Raw genomic sequence first — 16443 nt, forward strand, 5'->3', positions numbered from 1 at the left:
AAGTGGAACTTGAGGTGCCAGTCCTTTCATGCGAAACAGTCCTCTCCAAGTGACAGCTGCGCCTCCTGCATGGAAGTAAGGTACCTCAGTGCTTTGAAACCTGTTGATAGGGCAGTGTAGTGGGCAGAATGAAGAACCCCCCCAAAGATGTCCATGTCCTAGTCCCTGGAGTCTACAAATAGGTTGTGTGAATAAGACAAAGGGCAATTAAGGTTGTAGATGGAATTAAAATTGCTAATCACCTTGCCTTAAAATAGGGAGATTTTCTTGGATTATCCAGTGGTCCCAAGGTAATCACAAAGGTCCTTCTAAGCTCAAAAGGTGGAGGTGAGGGGTGGGGGGAGGTGTCTTCTAGAAAACATGTTGAAAGACAGGCTCTTGCTGGAGAAGTAAAAAGCGGGAGTATAGAACCAGCAGACACCAGGTGCCATCTGTGTTGGGAGCAGGAAGAACAGTAGGCTGTGGAGCAGGAGTTCTTACAGGAGGCTGAAGGCTGAAGGGAGCCTCTTTTCTATTCAAGGACTTGTTTCTGCCCCAATAGACTGAGGTCCTCTCCCTGGGCACCTCACCTTCATCCCCACCTCAGCCTGCCAGTGCCACAATTTCATAAATAGAGAAATCCTGAGAAATGAGGCCCGAGTTTGGAAACACACAAGGACAGACAGGGACTATGTGATGGCAGACAATGCCAAGCCTCCCTAGACAAGAGCACATCTGCTCCTTGCTGGGGGCTGGAGTCTAAATTGAAGTTCACAGATCTGATTTCTTGATGGGCACCCAAAAGGAAGCTTAGGGGTCTGAGTTAACAGCAAATTGGCCACAGAGAATCACAGGAATCTGGCTAGGAGGACCCACACACGACAGACAGCATAAACTTCCCTTTTCTAAAGGGGCTCATCCCATCACTCAAAACCATTTATTGACCACCACTGTGTTCCCAGCCCTGTGCAAAGTGCAAGGATTAAAAAGGCAGAGGCAGAGGCAGAGATTAGGAGGATTTCAGTTTGAGGACAGCCAGGACAAAAAGTTATCGATACCCCATCTCAACCAACAAGCTGGGTGTGGTGGCACTCCTGTCATCCCAGCTACATGGAAGACTGTAGGTAGGAGGATCTGGGTCTAGCCCTGCCTGGAGAAAAATGAGAGACCCTATCTGAAACATCTAAAGCAAAAAAGAACAGGAGTCATGGCTCAGGTAGTAGAGGGCTTGCTTAATGAGCTCAAGGCCCCTGAGTTCAAACCCTAACACTAGAAGAAAAAAAAAAGTCAGATATAATGAGCCTGCTGTGTTTTGCTGTGCTCACTCTTATAGTCAGGAGGGAGCACTGCCCCAAGGCGGAGACAGAGAGTAAACACTTAAATCAGTCATGGAAGAGGTGTGGGAGATTTTCCAGAAGAGGAAAGGCAGGCTGAGTTTCAGAGGACAAGTGGGTGTTACTGTATTAGGATTTCTCAAGTTAGAGTATTTTAATGGTTATATATTTCAAACATATTAGGAAAAAATACAATTAGTGCCCAAACCATAACTTCACAGACATCACCTGGGACAAATCTAAATACGTACATGGAAGTAAAAAGTTAGCAATAAAAAGAGTAGGTGAGCATGGTGGCCCATGCCTGTAGTTCCAGCACTCGGGAGGCAGAGGCAGGAGGATAGCAAGTTCCAAGCCAGCCTGGGCTACATATGTAGGAAGACCCTGTCTCAAAAAAAGAAAAAAAAAAAAAAAAGGCTGGGTGTAATCCCAGCTACCCAGAAAGTGAAGATCAGGAATATCTGGGTTCAAAGCCAGCCTGGGCCAAAAGTTAGGGAGACCCTCCCCCATCTCAACAAACATACCAGGTGTGGTGGCACATACCTCTCATCCCAGTTTTTTAGGAGGCCATAAGTAGGAAGAACCAGGTCCCAGGTCCACCCCAGCAAAAATGTGAGATCCTATCTGAAAAATAACTAACACAAAAATGGTTGAAAGAGAGACTCAAGTGGCAGGGCACCTGCCTCACAAGCACAAGATCTTGAGTTCAAACCCTAGTACTGCCAAAAAAAAAAAATCCAAAAAACAAAAAGGAAAGTCAGTAGATACTAATAAAGTGTTACACAGATATGGTAAAGGCCATGAAGGTGGTATGTGAGTGACTAACACTGGTGAAACACTGAGCAAAAAGAGAAGTGGCTGTGGGCCTGGGAAAAAATACGAAGATCCATGGAGTAGGAGTTAAATCTTCTTGAATACCCAATACCCTGTGATAAGGAAGTACACGATTAGTCACTCAACAAATATTTCTTGAGCATCTACAGAGTGGTAGATACTTCCAGATGCTGGAGAGATAGATGGCTGCAAAGAGAAGACAAACCTGGCCCTCAGGGAGAAAGCCTTCCAGAGCAAAGAGGATCATGCATGGCTACCTAGCCAAGTACCAAAGAAGAGGCAAAGCCCATGTGTTTGTGAGCTGTCTTCTTTATGTCTGTATACTGACCCAGGCGTCCTCTTTGAGGGCAGGAAATCAGGCCTCTGCAATGTCCACCAGGCAGCCATATGGTTTGGGCCTCTATTGTTTTGACTCCTGGTCCATCCATCCTTTCTCCATCCTTCCTCTTCCCTGGAAGATGTGCTCACTCTTCCAGGGACCAACATCCCCTGGCCCTTCCTCCCTGAACCCTGAGGCCTTTCTTTAGCACAGCAGCGTCCTGGGTCTCCAACCAATCTTCAGGACCTCACACCACAAGGACACTTCTGCCTAGGAGATCATCCCTCCATCTGCCAGCTTGGAAGAGCAGCAAAGCACTGTCCACATTCACGCGACAGCTTGCACTGTACCTTCCCCGTTAATGATCGGGTAAAGAAACCCAAAAAGGTAATAAAAGAATTTTTTAATATGCTCCATAATATTAGGTGACCTTTGTGTGAGCACCGTGTAGCTGGCACTCTGGCAGGCAGCTTCCCCTCTTCTCTCCTTTAATTCTCACAGTGAGCCTACGTGGTAGGCACTGCCATCACCCTTGATGACAATGGATGAAATAGGCTTGCAACAGGGACGTCACAGTGCCACACAAGGGTTGTATGTCTGCAGAACCAAAATTCCTACCCAGTCTACAGGGATCAAGGCCCACATTTGCAACTTTTTTGTGTACCCAAGCACGTCAGGAGAGGAAGATGCCATGAGGATCCCAGGACCAGTGGGAGGGTCCCTCGTTGCATGGCATTCAGTCCTTAAACTAATGGCACAAGACCATTTCACTAGCAAACATTCAGGAACTTTTTTTCTTTTTTTCTGGAAAGAATCACTGCCTTGGGCATCTGAGCTAAGTGCTCACATTCCATGAAGGCCTGTACGGTAGCAAGACGCATTCCTGAACTGCCACCCAACAAAACTTGGTTGTAGAGCAGAGAGAAATATTTGCAGGCAGGGTTCAGGTGTCCCAAAAATCCAGCCATTATCTCTGCCTATGCTAAGATGAAATGCCAATTTTGAACCCCAAATACACACACACACACAAAATACCACATGAGGGTGGCTTTCCACACAGCTGCTCAGCCTCCTCAGAAGTTCTAGGTGTGATCGTGGGGTTTTTCCTTGAGGGCACACAAAGCTCACTGGTCCTCATGTCCTCATTGCTTAGATGTGTGGTCAGAGCCAAGGTGCTAGACCACTGTCTCTCAGGCACAGTACACCCAGCCCAGCTCCTCCAGGGCCAATGTGCTCCTGGCCTTGAATTTGGCCTAGTCTAAATTTTAAATACATCTTTGACTGAACAGAAAGCAGAGCTCTGCTTGCTGTACCATCTTCCTTGTCAGAGACAACCTCCTCCAGAACAGAGTCAGATGTCCAGGTGACATCAGAGCCAGGGTGGTAAATAAAACATTTGGTGAGCAGTAACAGTGTCGCAGGAGCCTGGCAGGACCAGTGTGAGGGTGCTTGCAGGGTTCAGCTTGGTCCACACAATGGTAATGAGCATGTAGGTGACAAATAAGCATGCAAAGGGCGTCTTTGTTTGATTTGCTTCTGTGCTCCTTAGTCCAATGCTTCTATTGTGATGAATAACCTGGGGAAATTTATAGTCCCACCCAGCCGGACTGCACCCACATTGACTGACACAGAAGCTCTGGGGGTGGTGCATAGGCATCAGTATTTTTAAGGTCCCTGGGAGATGTTGGGGTGCAGTGAATATTGAGAACAGAGCCCTAGATCCTTGCTACTTAAGGGGTAGCCCATGAACCTAACAGGCATCTCAAACTTTGCAGGTGGAGCATCACCTAGTACCTTGTTAAAATGCAGACCCACTCAGTAGGCCTGGTAGCACCCGAGACTCTGTATTTCCAACAAGCTGCAGCTGATGCTACTGCTGCTGCTCTAAGGAAGCCCATCTTGACATCAGTGCCCTGAGGTGTCACTCTGCAGGGAGCAATTTTACCCCTAGGTAAATGTCTCCATTTCGCCATCCTGGAGACATTTTCGACTGTCATGATTTGGGGGATACTACTAACATCTGGTGCTGCTGCCCATCCTTCTGTGTGCAGGAGAGCCCCCCACAACAATTAGCCAGCCCCAAATATCAGCAGTGATGAGGACAAAAAAATCCCAGCCTAGAGCACCAACCCAGGACCTTCATGAGCGAGACTGAATAAATGAATGCATGAAGAGCTATAACCATATGGTTTTGTTCTGTTGTTTGTTGAACTCGCCTGGCTAACAGATTCTTATTTCTCCTCTGGAGGGAAGTTCCAAATAGACACACCCTGTATCTATTGGAAAAGGCACAATCGTTCTACAAGCATTTGGAACTACTATGTGTGGTCCATTGTGCTCAAGACTAGGGACCAGGTCCTGCCCTTGGAGGACTCACCTGCAACAGAGACAGACATTCACAGAGCTCTTGTCTATGTCAGCCCTGAGCAAGCACTCCTTGTGCACTGCACACCCACAAGGTAAATAGTAATTTTAAACCTATTTTACAAATGAGGTTTCAAGAGACTAATGACCACTGTTCAACAGTGAATAAGTGACAGATTTAAATATAGATCTGTCCAGCTCAAAACACTTGAGCTCTTCTACAAAGAATGAAACCTCCTTCAATAACCCATAATACATCTTAAAACTCTAGTCAGGCTTCAGAAGGGTTCTCCATACTTGGGCAAGGCGTCAGAGGGACTCCTAAGGAGTTGGAGAGATGGAAGGGCTTCACAGGCACTATATTTGTCTGGGCCTGTCCTGTCTCTTCAAGCTGCTAGTAGGAGAAGGGGCAAGGCAGGCAGAGGGGTCACCCAGAGATGAGGGTGTGTGGCTCTGGCCAGCTGGATCTCCTGCTCCAGTGCCTTTACAGTCTGGCCCTGCCTCTGCCTTTACGCATTTCTCCACACTGTTATAAGGATTCAGGAGAGAAGACATACACAGGCTTTGTTAGACTTTACTGCCAGTGGCTGACTTACCTATTTGTGTCAGTCCTGGTACCCAAATGCAAAATGCAAAGGGAGTTCCTGAAAGCAAAGATTTCAGGGACCATTTCTCTGTTCTATTTTTACAGATCCCTCTTCACTGATAATAAAGCAGGAAGCAAATAGCTCCCAGTTCCACAGGGAGCATGGTGGTTTCTCACAGATAAACTTCTCATGATGGAGCAAAACCAAAACTAAACTCTTCAATGACCATTCAGAGTGTTTTTCTCTCCCAAGGATTCATGACCCAACTGCTTGTGAGGAAACCTGACCCAAACAGTCATGTCCTCTGAGAGTTTCCTCAATGGATTGCTCACATAGTCACATGGGCCAGAAGGAGTAGAAGCTCGAGTTTCAGCAGAATATTCTCCTGTTGGACTCTGAGACTGTCTGACCCCTCAATGTGCACCCCCCACGCACAGATACACATCGCCGGAAATTAGAGGCCCTGGGAGCACTTTTTGCTTTTTATAGTGGTTTTCCTGCAATCCTCCTGCAAATGCTCCCAGACACAGTGGAGGAAAGCCTGCCATACCACACAGAGGCTATGACCTGACTTGTTTTGCAAAAAAAAAAAAAAAAAAAGGCAGAAGCCTGCAGATGCAGCTTCCTAGACACAACCCAAGGTCAAGATCACCTTAACCCAGTACCACCTCCAGAAAACAGTATAGACCATCAGTTCTAGAACATCACCCTGGGGGTGCTCCCTGCTCACTGAAGTGCCCGTGGGGCAGTTGGAGAGAGCTCTGGTCTTGAGGCCAGAGAACTGTATTCAGTGTGATTCACACCAGTGGTGCCCTTGACAGGCTGTGTGGCCTTGAGGAAGTCACAAGACCCTTCTGGCTTTGACATTTGATGGCCACCAATGCCTCAACCAGGCATGATGCCCATCATTTCAAAGACCAGTGTCCCTATCACCCAGCCTCAGGAGCCAGAGTAGCATTTGCCCAAACAGCCTTTAAAGGCAGCCAGGAAAGGCATTCCAGGTTAAGGCTGAGACCTCAAACCCAAGCGTGGTATCCCCACCCTCCCCCAACATCTCACCGTCTGCCAACTCTGGCCATGTGTGTTTAAATCCCAGCTGCTTGGTCACCTGCCAGGAAGGGTCTATTCCTCCAGCAACTGTGCAATGGCGTCTGGCAGGCTGGGCCAGACAACTTTCCATCCTGCCCCTCCCTTAGGAGGCTTGGGATAGGCTGGCAGCCCCAAACATTGGGCCAAGACACTTGAGGCTGTTTGTCCCAGAAGACAAGCTCAGTACTTGCTTCCTACTGGTGCGCCTCTGCTCACTCACACAGGCGTGCACACTCCCACTAATGTTAGCTTTCAGCCTTTCGCAGCCACTCGTGGCGGGAGGTTAACCCAAAGCCCTAGTTTCCTCAAGGAAGAGAATGCATTCCCCATGAGTGCCAGACGGTTTGACCTTGCATCCAATACAATCTTGCAACACTGAGGCCACCCCCGGCGGGAGGCTGCGGCTACAGGATGAGAGGGCATTAGAGGGTGCTGGCACATTCCAAAGAATCCAGAGCAAAATGCATGTGAACCTCAGCAAGTTCCAGTTAGCCACTGTGTAAAAACACAAATCTTTGCCACTCACCTACCTTAACAATAGTGTTATCATTCAAATGATGGTGATGATAAAAGCAATAATAATAATAAAAATATTAACCCCTGATAGTTATGTGCATGCTGCAAGCCACACTGGGTCTCTGATAAGCTTCTTATACATATTATTTTTGTATAATGTCTATGGTAACTCAGAGATGGACTGTAGTATTACACACACATTTTTTTTTTTTAGGCAAGGAAACTGAAGCTTCAAGTGGCTAAAGAACTTGCTTGAAGTTGAAGAGTCTAATAGCAGAGCCAGAAGTTAGACTCAGCGATCTGCCTGACCTCATTTTCTAGGACAGGAACCCCCAAACTCATCTGATAGCTAGGTGTGTTTAATTATTCAGCAGACAATTATGGAGTCACATAGAGTATCAGGTGCTGGGGACCCAAGAACCATGCCCTGTACATCTAACGTTCCCCAGGAAAGAAGAGTGTAGCTTAGTCTCTTGGCTGGAGGCAGAGACACACTCCATATGCAGGTGACCACCAATATGTATCCAAACAAGCATTCCTACATAGGACCTTGATATCCAACTTCCTGATCTTACATTGGAGGTCACTAAGGATCAGACAGGTGGAGTCCCTCAGAGGGAGCAGACAGGTGCCATTAGCAACCTGACTCCTCATGCACCCCTGACCTACAGCTGTCAACCCACCTGCCTGCTGGACCATTTTCCTGAAGCTCTTCCCAGCGGAGGAGCTTGCACCTGGCATGGCCTCAATGCCTGTCTCAGTTTCCCTAATGGGAGAGACCCTGGCTTCTGCTTCTCTGCTCCCAATGTACTCTCGCTGGGACTGCTTAGTTGGATGTGGGGATGGAGCTGCCCAGAAGATGACCGTGGTCGGGGACCTTGTCCATGAAGCCTCCAGGAGCTGATGGTCCCTGCTCTGCCACAGTCAGTCACTATTTATTGAACGCTGACTTCGTGCAGCATGCTCCCCATTTCAACCCTGCTCCCTACCCCCAAGACTTCATCAGCCCTGTTCACCAGCAAAGACATCAAGGCTTGGTGTAGCCCTGTGACCAGCCAACATGATACTGATAGTGGGAGCTGGAATTGGAACCCCTGACTCCAGCTCTATTGCCTCATGTTCAGCACCTCCCGCTCCAGCTGTTCCCGCTCACCTGCAGAGCCAGGCTCCCCGTCTCCCAAGGTACTCCTGGCCTGACAACTCAGCGCTGACTCAAGCCACTGCACACTGGGGTCCTCTCTGGCCCACCTGCCCACTCATGGGCATAGCCACACCTTCCCCTGGAATTTTATTCCCAAACCCCTTTCTACAACCTTGCAAAAGGAAAGGGCCTTAAGAATGTCGGTAATCGAACCTGTTCCTGTGTCTTCTTTGCAAAACAGAGATACTTTCCCAGTCTACATTTGAATCGGCAGGCTACTAAAATATTTAACAGCAGACAAGTTAGCAGGCATTAAGAGAGAAGAGAGGAAAGTCAGGTGAAGACGCTGTGCGTTGGAACCAGTTGATTCAGCATATTAAGCTTCTTTCTCACACTTCAGTTTCTCAGGACAAGAAGAGAACAGAGACCTCAACTGAAAAACAGCACCTCCTGTCCAGGCCAGTGAGGGGCACCTGGGTAGACACAGCCACTGTGAGGCGTGCAGGCAGGGAGGTTCCTCTAAGTGCTGCTTTTAGAAGCCAACTGACTGACGGCCAGGGGCCAGCTGAAGTACAGGCCCATCTCAGGCCTAGATATGAGGTAGTCAGGCAAAGTCAAGGCCTTGGTGGGTCCAGGGTGTCTTTTGGCTCGGTGCAGAAGGATGCCTCCTGCTGGCCTGTGTTATTGGACGGTGGTGCCAAGAATAAGCCTCAGACTCCACTCTAGAGCCACACCATCTGGGGCTTGGTGGTAGAGCGTTTACCTAGCATGTGCAAAGCCCTGGGTTCTATCCCTAGCATAGAAAAAAATCAAAACAAATGAACAAAAAGCACAAAAAACTCAGACACAACCACCTGGTTTTCCCACTTACAGATCAGCAGCTCAGGGGAAAGGCAGTGAGGAGGAATCTAATGTTCACTGAGCCCCACCAGATGTCTCAGAAACTTCCAGGCCTCATACACAGAACCTTACCGTGAGGATTAATCTCTTATGTAGATGTGAAGAAAACATGCCTTCCACTTGAGCTACCCTATACAGAAGCATCCAGCCCCATGTGGTTACGTCAATGTCAATTTTAATCAGCTAGAATTAAACCAAATTAACGATTCAGTGTCTCAGTGCTCCTAGCCTCATTTCAAGTGATCAGTAGCTACACAAGGCTTGTAGCTACTGTGTGGGATGTAGGAAACACAGAACAGTCTGTCCTGCAAGAAGGCTGTAATGGACAGCATGGCTGCAGAGAATAACCTACCCAAGAGTCCACAGGGCAGGTAGGTCAAGGGTCAAGGTTCTAAACATGGACTTGAGGTTTAAAGAGCTTTCCAGAAGACAGGTTCCAGTCCTTGCTCTGACTCTTATTAGCTCTCTGACCACATCACCTGTCGGAGCCACCATTTCTCATCTGAGAAAGGGGGACACAGACATCACGTACCAAAGGTGTTGAGGTGAAAATGAAATCTAATGCTGGATATGAAAGTGCTTTGGCCCTGAGCAAGGGAGAGTGGAAGGGAACTTAGACGGAGAACTTGGATCAGGTGGTCTTTTAGAGTGGCTTCTACAATCCCAAGCATGCTGTAAATCACACCACCTGCCCCATTTTACAAGCGAGTAAACAAGTTCTGAGAGGGTGATAACTGCCCCCAAGGCAACAGAGCCCTGGACCTCAGAGTCCTGGTCTTTCCCAAAAGTCTGGAAGCAGAGGTGGTGGCTGGTGCTGGTGGGAGAAGTTGCCTCAGTACAGGCAAAACACCATGTCAGGGACCAAGAGGGTCAGAGTCTAGCCTAAGCTCTGTGGCTAGTTGGCTCCCTAATCACTTCCCCATTTGGAGCCTCTGTCTCCTTCCCTGTAAAGTAGGGGTCCAACAAGATAGCACCCAAGTTCCTTTCCACTTCTTTTTTTCTTTTTTGGTGCTGGTGAACTCAGAGCCTCACACTTGCTAGGCAGGCACTCTACCACTTGAGCCACTCTGCCAGCCCTGTTGTGTTGGTTTTTTTCAAGATAAGATCTCACAAACTATTTGCCTAGGCTGGCTTTGAACCATGATCCTCCTGGTCTCTGCCTCCTGAGTAACTAGGATTACAGGCATGACCTCTTTCCAGCACCCGACTCTTTCTACTTCTAAAATATTCATTTTCCAACTCTATTGCTGAAATAACCTGGAGTCCAGATCAGAGATTTTGCTTCCCCCAGCGACAGTAATGACAAGCTCTAGGAAAAGGAGCCAGACCAACTTGTACACATTCAACTTGCCCTGGCGATCAAGTACAGTGTGGACACAGGCCATAGGGCAGAGGGGCTGTAAACTCAGAAGAGGTGGAAGCCAAGGTGCGGGCATCCTCTCTCAGCCCCCTGCAGACAGAGAAGCCAGCGTCCGCCACAGAAACAAAGGCATATTTTGTGCAGTCGCCTCATAAACGGGCTTGCCAAAGACATTTGGCATCTTTTCAAGTGACAGATCCACCTCTCCGGAGATTGGTTTTAATTATGAAACAAAAGCTTCAGAACTTACAGGCTACGTGTTAGAGGGCCCTTTGACCTTTATGTAGGATGGTTTACGATGATGCTGTTGATCAAATGACACAAATCCACCTCCTTTGTAGTCCTTAGTTTCCTAAGGACTTTGGAACCTCTGACCTCATTCCTCGTACCAGCTCCTGTGGGCCAAGCAGGGTGGATAGAGCCCCACTGGACAGACAGCAACCAGGGCAAGGAGAGGCAGAATGGGGGGGACAGCCTCCCTCCAGTTCCTGTGACCCCCATTCCTGCAAGAGTACTAGCTAAACATTCTTACCATGTTCTGACCATATACCAGGCCTTATCCTGGTTAGTTGTATCCTAACCCTATCCAGGAGGTGTTGTGTTTAGTTTCCTGTCTTATAAAATCAGAAACTCAGGATTGAAAAGTTAGGCAGCTCACCCAAGGTAGCCAGTCAGGAAGAGGTCAAGGAGATGTGAATGGGTCTGTCTTCCTTGATGGACTCCCTTTAGGGGAGAATGTTGCTATAAAATCAAACCCAGAAGGCTCTTGGCAGTTGGGGACAGGGAGGATCTGTTGCCCTGGCTTTATTTGCTAAGAGAACTGTGTTGGAAAGTTTATTCTCTCTTTCTTAATTTCTATGGTTGTAGACATCTTCTAACCTTACTCTTAAACTTAAAAACATGGTGTCAAAGCTGGTAATTTTAGAAGGGGGTGAAGAAACAAGAGACAGCGTGGGAAGATGGCGTGGGAGGGAGGAAGAGAAGCTGCTCCAGTGTGGCTTTCAGGTCCAGCCAGGGTTTCCTCGGCATGAAGCCAACTGTCTCTCTCTATTCGTCCCTCAACTTTTCAACCCAACTTCCCTTGGTTTAGCAAGGACTGCATAAAGACCCTAAGCATCTGGGAACAATTTAATTCTCTGAAGATGCACTAATAATTGAACGTGATACCTTCACAATCATTTTCCCGAGTGAAAAATAGAGACCCTCCCCCTTTAAATAAATATTCAGTAAAAAAAACAACATGGTGACTTCCAAGATCCATCGAGAGCTACGTATCTGAGCATGAGCAGTGGGTAAGGCACAATGCCAAATGCTAGGTTTGCCACCAACACGAAAGATGATCTACAAAGGTGAGATCTGTTCAAGTACCTTCAACAAGGAGTCCTAGACTTCTCCATAGGGAGACCACGCCACGCATAGAAATGCATCAGGAGCCATCTATCAACACCTGCTTCTCAGCATGTGACACCCTGGCTGGAGTCACAGACTCCATGCGAAGTCACAGACTACCCATGGCGTATCACCAGCAGTATCAATCGGGTGCCATGAGTTGGGAAATAAAGCAGTAAACATATTTGTGCTACCTGTATCTATATGGGTATGAGATTGGGTTATCAAACCGTACTGTCACCAAGAAGGCAAAAAAAGACATTTCTTAGATATTGAATTTTATATGTGCTATCAGCTTGGCTCCATAGAAGCAAGTCATTTGATCACTAACAGGATCGGGGGCATTAAAAACTTTGGGTTTGCTTTGCTACTCTTGTGGCAACTTCAAACATTATTTTGATGGTGATATACAATACTACAGCACACACAAAGAAAGAAACACAAAGTATCATAGTAAAATACAATCTCAAAATGCTTAAATTTTGTGACAGATCACTGTGGATTGCACAGTGGAAAGTATGAACCTATGCTCTCTCTCTTTCCCTCCCTCTCCTTCCCACTCCCCCACCCTCTCTCTTTCCCAAGTTCTCTCTCTCTCCCCTCTCTCAGCCATTAACGTATATTAGCAGGCAACAAATTCAGTTCCAGAAAAGGAAAATAGCCAAGCCTCAGCCTCAGCCTCAGAAGAACAAACTGAGATCCCAGAAGCAGTTTCCACACTGGAAGGAGATGTGACAGCTCAGCTCACTGCATCAGGAACCTCTCCCCCATACACACACACACACACACACACACACACACACACACACAACCACAGGAACCTAATACCCACCAAGCACCAGAACACACAGTGTGGAGAGCTTCAGTCAGTAATCTCATTGAACTCTCGTGGCAATGTGATGGGGCAAGGACTCTTGCTTTCATCCCACTCTACAGATGAGCAAACTAAGGTTATAGATGTCACCAGTAAGGAGCAGACCCTGGTGTTTAGCTTCATCAGACCCCAGCTCCTGGCAGCATCCACTGGAGTCTGGCCATCCAGCCTCCCCCAGATAGAAGAGGATTTGACTTTCATATGAAATACCTCCTCCTCCATGCACACACCCCCTGGCCCTCACAGCTTTTCTCTGAGACCTGCTCAGGGCCACACACACAACTCCCTCGTGATGAACAGGTCACCAGGAAGAAGTACTGAGTCTCCTCCCCAAAAGAGAGTTGACACCATTTGTGTTAAACTGGTAGGAACAAGTTTGCTGGGAAGAGGGACAGAGGCTTTAGGGGTCCCTGGGAAGGTGTGGCCTTCTGATTAAAGGTGGAAGTCATTAGAGCTCCAAGCCCGGAGTGTTCAAGCCCGCAGCCATTGCTACACTCAGCTGTTGAGTGCTAGGACTGGTCCCAATTACCATGTGCTATGATACATCACACACCAGATTTTAAAGACTTACTATAAGCAATAAGAATGTAGCATATCACCTTAATAACTGTTAAATCAATTTCATATTGAAATTGCAATATTTTTGATATACCATGTTCAGTAAAAATCATTAAAACTAATTTTCCCTGTTTCTGTTTAATTCTTTAATATGGCTATTAGAAAAATAATTTTTAAATCACAATATTTTTTGGTGTGTGTGTGTGGAACTGGGGTTTGAACTCAGAGCCTTGTGCTTGCAAAGCAGGTGCTCTATCACTTGAGCCACATCTCCAGTGTTCATTTTGCTCTGGTTATTTTGGAGATGGGGTCTCGTGAACTACTTGCCTGAGCTAACCTTGAGCTGCAATCTCTCTGATCTCAACCTCCCAAGTAGCTAAGATTACAGGTGTGAGACACCGGCCTCAGCTCTATTAGACAACATAAGATAACCTTTGTGGCTTGTGTCACATTCCTATCAGGCAGAGCTGGTCTACACCCTTCCAGAGACCTTTGATAGTCCTTTAAGCCTAAAATGGAATCCTGTGGCCTGTTTGCTTATCTTCCCTGTAATTCTCCTTAAGTGAGCCGAGCCAAAGGTCACCCCACCTGGCAGGCTGGGGGAGTCCAACCAGAATTGTCTTTCCAGAAGGCCTCAACCAATGCCGAGGAAAGGGTGGGAGGTCTTCTTCTGCCCACCAGCGCCTCAAATACAGGGAAGGCCAACCTTCCAGGGCCAGGGAAAAGCAGGCTCTGAACCCAAATGATCTACATAGAAATTGGGTCATCATGCAAAGGCCACTTATATAATTAAAAAATTTGGAGAAGCCACATGAAAAATACTAAACAGAAATAAGTGCAATTAATTTCAACAATACATTTTAACTCAGTAGATTGAAGATACTATCATTTCACATATAAGCAGTATAAAAGTGATTAATGATGTATTGCATATTCTTTTCTTCATACTAAATCCTCAACATCTGGTGTGTATTTTACACTTCGTGTATACACATACCCCTTCCCACGGGGCCAATGGCTGCCATATGGACCATGCTGTTTCAGAGCAAAGAGAACAGAACCACTGCAGAACTGGGGACCCAGAACTATGAAGACTGGTCAGGCACACATTGGCCACCAAGATTCTGTAAAGAGGTTTGGTGGCAGGAGAAAAGAAACAACTCTGTAAATATTTAAACTGAAAAATCTGTGCATGAAATTATCCTACAAAGCTAGTCACTAGGTGATATGACTGCAGGCTCCTCTTTCCTTTATACTTTTCTATACTTTACAAATGTGCGAGAAAAATTATAATTTCTAATGCAAATTGAGAAATTGTAATTCAAAAATTCAAAAACATGGAGCCATGAAGTAATTACTGGATGGGCATCAAATGCAGATTAGATCACATCCATTGGGCAGCACAGCCCCGCACTGTGCTGGCCCAGAGTCACCAGAGACACGGTTGTGAGGCAGAAGAGGCAGCTGGGAGTCAGGGGAAGTGTTCAGACTGGAAAAACAGGTGACCACGCATTCTTTCCACATGTGCAAAATATGAATCAAACCATTTATAAAACGCCTACAGCTGCTGGTAGGAGACACAGGTCTGAACTGCCCCTCTCTCTCTTTCTCTCTCTCTCTCTCTCTCTCTCTCTCTCTCTCTCTCACACACACACACACACACACACACACACAGCACTTCAAGGTCTGGGATGTTGCAAAGCTTATGCACAGTGTTCATGTGTGCAAACTCTCCTTAGCTACTAAAGGATGAACCTTAAACAGCAACTTCTGCAGGACCACAGGTGACACTACACTTAGCAAATGCCGGCCCCCTGTGAGGGGGGCGGTGGCTCAGTTTAGTTAAGGCAAAGGTCTGTCCTCACCTTCCTAATCTGGAGATCTCTGTGGAACATGGTGCTGGGTGATGAGCCCTTCCTGCTTGAGACATTAAATTATTTGCCTTGAAAGGTAATAAGCTAGACTAACATGTGTCTGGGGCTGAGGATGCAGAGGGTCTGGGAGCACCTAAGGATGCAGGGCTTCTTTTGGCAGGGGAGGTGATGAAAATGTTCTAAAATCAATTATAACTGTGGTTATTCAACTCTAAGTACTCCACAAGCCATGGAATTGTACACTTTTTTTTTAGTGCTGGGGATTGAACAAGGGCTTTGAGCATGCTAGGCAAATGCTCTACCACTGAGCTCCACCCCCAGTCTGAATTGCACCCTTGAGCGAATTATATAGTGTATGGATTGTGTCTCAATAAAGCCATTTTGTCTTTTTAAAGGTAATAAGTTCAAGTATGAAAGCAGCTCACAATGATGGCTTTGAGTCATCCAGGCGCCACTTAAGTACATATAGGACAGCAGTGGCTATCTGCCTGCCTCTTAGGAGAGGGCTTGCGTATGACCACTACTCTTCTTTGTAAACATCCAGTACATCTGTGTCTAAGGAAACCGCCCAGGTCTTCCAAAGCCTGGAGAATGCCATTGACCTTTCTGGTCCTCCCGCACCTCTGGACTCATCTGAAGTGACTCTCAGAGCATCTTTCTCAGGAACCAGAGGTGGCTGGGCAAGACCCAGTGTTCTTTCTGGGACAATGAAAGAAAGCAATTGATAAGATAATGTGGACAGTAAGGATGGGTATCTCTTGCCATGTCCTATTGGAAAAGCATATTACCCAATGAAAGCTGTAAGTGGCCACTATACCAAAATCCACAGGGAGAAATGAGCTTCGGGCAGCTAATTGCTTGAGCTGCTTTAAATCATTTAGGCCCCCTCTCTCTAAACAAATCCAGCTTCAAAAGCAGCTATATCTGCACTCCCAGAAAACACATGACTGACCTACCTGTCACCCAACCATGGGGGACCAGTACACACTTCACGCAATTCCAGAGACTTAAATAAACTAAAGAACTTAAAAGAAGGTGGGACTGGTGGTGCACGCCTGTAAACTCAGCAGTTGGGAGGATGAGGCAAGTTTGAGGCCAGCCTAGGCTACACAGTGTGACCCTGCCACAAAAAATAAAATAAATAAGAAAAGAACCTAAGGAAAGGAAGAAAACATGTCAAACACACAGCTCCCATACCTCCAGCCATTTCTCTCATATTTTTCAGAATCTCATCACATCCAGAGATGGGAAACAGTATATTTGTGCCATAAAATGAGCTTTATCAAAACCCCCCACCTATTTGACTGACTTTTAAAAAATCAGGG

At 46.9% G+C, this 16443-nt stretch overlaps 1 protein-coding gene across 4 annotated transcripts in view; it reads right to left on the bottom strand.

Annotated features, from left to right (window-relative positions):
- The window catches only part of Tacc2 (transforming acidic coiled-coil containing protein 2), a 194902-nt gene that overhangs the window by 116324 nt on the left and 62135 nt on the right, over positions 1 to 16443 (bottom strand). The window lies entirely within an intron of this gene.

Source organism: Castor canadensis, chromosome 7 (genome assembly GCF_047511655.1).
Source record: "Castor canadensis chromosome 7, mCasCan1.hap1v2, whole genome shotgun sequence".
NCBI classification, from domain to species: Eukaryota; Metazoa; Chordata; class Mammalia; order Rodentia; family Castoridae; genus Castor; species Castor canadensis.